Source organism: Cryptomeria japonica, unplaced genomic scaffold (genome assembly GCF_030272615.1).
Source record: "Cryptomeria japonica unplaced genomic scaffold, Sugi_1.0 HiC_scaffold_620, whole genome shotgun sequence".
Classification (NCBI taxonomy): Eukaryota; Viridiplantae; Streptophyta; class Pinopsida; order Cupressales; family Cupressaceae; genus Cryptomeria; species Cryptomeria japonica.
In genome coordinates this window covers 4519-10000 of record NW_026729422.1, presented here as the reverse complement: position 1 = coordinate 10000, position 5482 = coordinate 4519, and positions in this window count along the sequence as shown.

Here is a 5482-nt window from a genome sequence, read left to right as displayed (position 1 = left end):
AGACTACCTCCAGGAACAATCGGGAACAAGACCGATTACAAGTCGTCGAGTCTGTTACTGGGCGAACACGAGATGCGCACAGGAAATCGATCAGCCCTCACAATGGCCCAAGGCCAGAGATCGGACTGCTACGATTTACCCCAACAATCATCGTGCCACTCTTCGCAGAGAGGTGATAGACGCCAACGAGCCCGCGCATAGCAATCGAGGTGTAAAAAGGGCGTTGAAGGCAGGAAGCCTGGACGAAAGAGGCTACGAGGTCACCTCGAAGCGGTCTAAGAATCGGGCGCACTTGGGGCGACTACCAGTGCCAACCCCTTATCCCGCGGTGCGTCCGACACACAGAAATTTCCAAGGCGGCCAAGGAGCCTCCCCGCATAGCAATCGGGGTGTGAGGTTACGGATGCAGCATTGATAGCAATCGAGGTGTGAGGCGAAGGATGCAGAAGTGAGAGCCGAGGGATGTAGCAGAGATAGCAATCGGGGTGTGTGATGCAGAAGAGATAGCAATCGAGGTGTGCGGTGGGAAGGGCCCAGCAGCCAGAATGCATGAAGCGACGGATGAAGCAGTGATGACAACCGGGCTGTGAGGAGAGGAGGGATGCAGCCAAGAAAGCAATCAGGGCTCGAGGCAAGGGATGCATCAAGGATAGCAATCATGTTGTGAGGCGAGATTCCAAAGGCTAAACGTGAGAGGCTGCAGGGTCGACTCAGAGAGGTCTATGCATGTGAGAGGCTGAAAGCAAGGTCGACTCGGAGCGGTCTATGCATCGGGCGCGCTTGGGGCGACTACCAGTGCCAACCCCTTATCCCGCGACGCGTCCGACAAAGAGAACGTTCCAAGGCGGCAGAGGAGGTTACCAGCCGAAGGATGCAGTAGCAATAACAGGTATAGTTCCGCGGCGGCCGAGAAGACTCACCGCATAGGAATCGGGATGCGAGGCGAGGGATGCGGCGGGAAGGCCCCGACGGCTAAACGGAAGAGGCTGCAGGGCCGCCTCGGAATGGTCCAAGCATCGGATGCGATTGGGACGACTACCAGTGCCAACCCCTTATCCCGCGATGCGTCCGATACACAGATAGTTCCAAGGCGGCCGAGGAGCCTCACCGCATATCAATCGGGGTGCGAGGCGAGGGATGGGGCGGGAAGGCCCCAACGGCTAGACGGAAGAGGCTTCAGGGCCACCTCGGAATGGTCCAAGCATCGGACGCGCTTGGGGCGACTGCCAGTGCCAACCCCTTATCCCGCGATGCGTCCGATACACAGATGGTTCCAAGGCGGCCGAGGAGCCTCACCGCATAGCAATCGGGGGTGCGAGGCGAGGGATGGGGCGGGAAGGCCCCAACGGCTAGACGGAAGAGGCTTCAGGGCCGCCTAGGAATGGTCCAAGCATCGGACACGCTTGGGGCGACTACCAGTGACAGCCCCCTATCCCGCGATGCGTCCGATACGAAGATGGTTCCAAGGCGGCCGAGGAGCCTCACCGCATAGCAATCGGGGTGCGAGGTGGGGGATGCGGCGAGATGGCCCCAACGGCTAGACGGAAGAGGCCACAGGGCCGCGTCGGAATAGTCCAAGCATCGGACGCGCTTGGGGCGACTACCAGTGACAACCCCTTATCCCGCGATGCGTCCGATACGAAGATAGTTCCAAGGCGGCCGAGGAGCCTCACCGCATAGCAATCGGGGTGCGAGGTGGGGGATGCGGCGAGATGGCCCCAACGGCTAGACGGAAGAGGCTGCAGGGCCGCCTCGGAATAGTCCAAGCATCGGACGCGCTTGGGGCCACTACCAGTGACAACCCCTTATCCCGCGATGCGTCCGATACGAAGATAGTTCCAAGGCGGCCGAAGAGCCTCACCGCATAGCAATCGGGGTGCGAGGTGGGGGATGCGGCGAGATGGCCCCAACGGCTAGACGGAAGAGGCCACAGGGCCGCCTCGGAATAGTCCAAGCATCGGACGCGCTTGGGGCGACTACCAGTGACAACCCCTTATCCCGCGATGCGTCCGATACGAAGATAGTTCCCAGGCGGCCGAGGAGCCTCACCGCATAGCAATCGGGGTGCGAGGCGAGGGATGCGGCGAGATGGCCCCAAAGGCTAGACGGAAGAGGCTGCAGGGCTGCCTCGGAATAGTCCAAGCATCGGACGCGCTTGGGGCGACTACCACTGCCAACCCCTTATCCCGCGATGCGTCCGATACACAGATAGTTCCGAGGCGGCCGAGGAGGTGGGGGATGCAGCGAGATGGCCCCAACGGCTAGACGGAAGAGGCTGCAGGGCCGCCTCGGAATAGTCCAAGCATCGGACGCGCTTGGGGCGACTACCAGTGACAACCCCTTATCCCGCGATGCGTCCGATACACAGATAGTTCCGAGGCGGCCAAGGAGCCTCACCGCATAGCAATCGTGGTGCGAGGTGGGGGATGCGGCGAGATGGCCCCAACGGCTAGACGGAAGAGGCTGCAGGGCCGCCTCGGAATGGTCCAAGCATCGGATGCGCTTGGGGCGACTACCACTGCCAACCCCTTATCCCGCGATGCGTCCGATACACAGATAGTTCCAAGGCGGCCGAGGAGCCTCACAGCATAGCAATCAGGGTGCGAGGCGAGGGATGCGGCGAGAAAGCCCCAACGGCTAGAGGGAAGAGGCTTCAGGTCCGCCTCGGAATGGTCCAAGCATCGGACGCGCTTGGGGCGACTACCAGTGACAACCCCTTATCCCGCGACGCGTCCGATACACAGATAGTTCCAAGGCGGCCGAGGAGCCTCACCGCATAGCAATCGGGGTGCGAGGCGAGGGATGCGGCGAGAAGGACCCAACGGCTACACGGAAGAGGCTTCGGGGCCGCCTCGGAATGGTCCAAGCATCGGACGCGCTTGGGGCGACTACCAGTGACAACCCCTTATCCCGCGACGCGTCCGATACACAGATAGTTCCAAGGCGGCCGAGGAGCCTCACCGCATAGCAATCGGGGTGCGAGGCGAGGGATGCGGCGAGAAGGACCCAACGGCTAGACGGAAGAGGCTTCGGGGCCGCCTCGGAATGGTCCAAGCATCGGACGCGCTTGGGGCGACTACCAGTGACAACCCCTTATCCCGCGACGCGTCCGATACACAGATAGTTCCAAGGCGGCCGAGGAGCCTCACCGCATAGCAATCGGGGTGCGAGGCGAGGGATGCGGCGAGAAGGACCCAACGGCTAGACGGAAGAGGCTTCGGGTCCGCCTCGGAATGGTCCAAGCATCGGACGCGCTTGGGGCGACTACCAGTGACAACCCCTTATCCCGCGACGCGTCCGATACACAGATAGTTCCAAGGCGGCCGAGGAGCCTCACCGCATAGCAATCGGGGTGCGAGGCGAGGGATGCGGCGAGAAGGACCCAACGGCTAGACGGAAGAGGCTTCGGGTCCGCCTCGGAATGGTCCAAGCATCGGACGCGCTTGGGGCGACTACCAGTGACAACCCCTTATCCCGCGACGCGTCCGATACACAGATAGTTCCAAGGCGGCCGAGGAGCCTCACCGCATAGCAATCGGGGTGCGAGGCGAGGGATGCGGCGAGAAGGACCCAACGGCTAGACGGAAGAGGCTTCGGGTCCGCCTCGGAATGGTCCAAGCATCGGACGCGCTTGGGGCGACTACCAGTGACAACCCCTTATCCCGCGACGCGTCCGATACACAGATAGTTCCGAGGCGGCCGAGGAGCCTCACCGCATAGCAATCGGGGTGCGAGGCGAAGGATGCGGCGAGAAGGACCCAACGGCTAGACGGAAGAGGCTTCGGGTCCGCCTCGGAATGGTCCAAGCATCGGACGCGCTTGGGGCGACTACCAGTGACAACCCCTTATCCCGCGACGCGTCCGATACACAGATAGTTCCAAGGCGGCCGAGGAGCCTCACCGCATAGCAATCGGGGTGCGAGGCGAGGGATGCGGCGAGAAGGACCCAACGGCTAGACGGAAGAGGCTTCAGGGCCGCCTCGGAATGGTCCAAGCATCGAACGCGCTTGGGGCGACTACCAGTGACAACCCCTTATCCCGCGACGCGTCCGATACACAGATAGTTCCGAGGCGGCCGAGGAGCCTCACCGCATAGCAATCGGGGTGCGAGGCGAGGGATGCGGCGAGAAGGACCCAACGGCTAGACGGAAGAGGCTTCAGGGCCGCCTCGGAATGGTCCAAGCATCGGACGCGCTTGGGGCGACTACCAGTGACAACCCCTTATCCCGCGACGCGTCCGATACACAGATAGTTCCGAGGCGGCCGAGGAGCCTCACCGCATAGCAATCGGGGTGCGAGGCGAGGGATGCGGCGAGAAGGACCCAACGGCTAGACGGAAGAGGCTTCAGGGCCGCCTCGGAATGGTCCAAGCATCGGACGCGCTTGGGGCGACTACCAATGACAACCCCTTATCCCGCGACGCGTCCGATACACAGATAGTTCCGAGGCGGCCGAGGAGCCTCACCGCATAGCAATCGGGGTGCGAGGCGAGGGATGCGGCGAGAAGGACCCAACGGCTAGACGGAAGAGGCTTCAGGGCCGCCTCGGAATGGTCCAAGCATCGGACGCGCTTGGGGCGACTACCAGTGACAACCCCTTATCCCGCGACGCGTCCGATACACAGATAGTTCCGAGGCGGCCGAGGAGCCTCACCGCATAGCAATCGGGGTGCGAGGCGAGGGATGCGGCGAGAAGGACCCAACGGCTAGACGGAAGAGGCTTCAGGGCCGCCTCGGAATGGTCCAAGCATCGGACGCGCTTGGGGCGACTACCGTTGCCAACCCCTTATCCCGCGATGCGTCTGATACACAGATAGTTCCGAGGCGGCCGAGGAGCCTCACCGCATAGCAATCGGGTTGCGAGGCAGATTATTGGGAAGGGAACCCCCTGGGATGCGGCTCAAGCAGTGCCCAAAGGGACTGGAATGCGGAATCACATCGAGAGACCCAAATGCTATACGAGGGCTCAAATCGAATTATCGATTTGGCCACGACATGGACGCATCGGAACGACTACCTTTGCCGAACCACTCGCAATTGCATCCATACCGAAACCAATAGACATTTCCGTTAGAGCCCTCGCATAGCATTCGGGAATCTCGCATGCCCCTCTAAATCGACCAATGCTGGCGCTCAATGAAAATCCGAGCGCTACCACCGTTCGAGCGCCAGCATTGGTCGAGTTAGAGGGGCACGGGGGAGAATGCTCCAGTCAACACCTCCCCTATATAAGTTATTTGTCCGATTCTCGCACAACCGTAGTCTGCCTCGTCGAATCAAACAACGGTCCCAGATTCCGACTTCCGTTCCGTAGAGACCCAAAAGCTAGATGGAGGCTCGCAAGAAAGAGAGTCGGCGCATAGCAATCGGGTTTCTCGAACGTTTAGGGACCGAGCTCACTTGCGGATAGGGCAAAATCCGCCAAGCAACCCAAAAGCTAGACGGGGGCTCGAATCGAATCGCCTAGGCGGCCACAACAACGA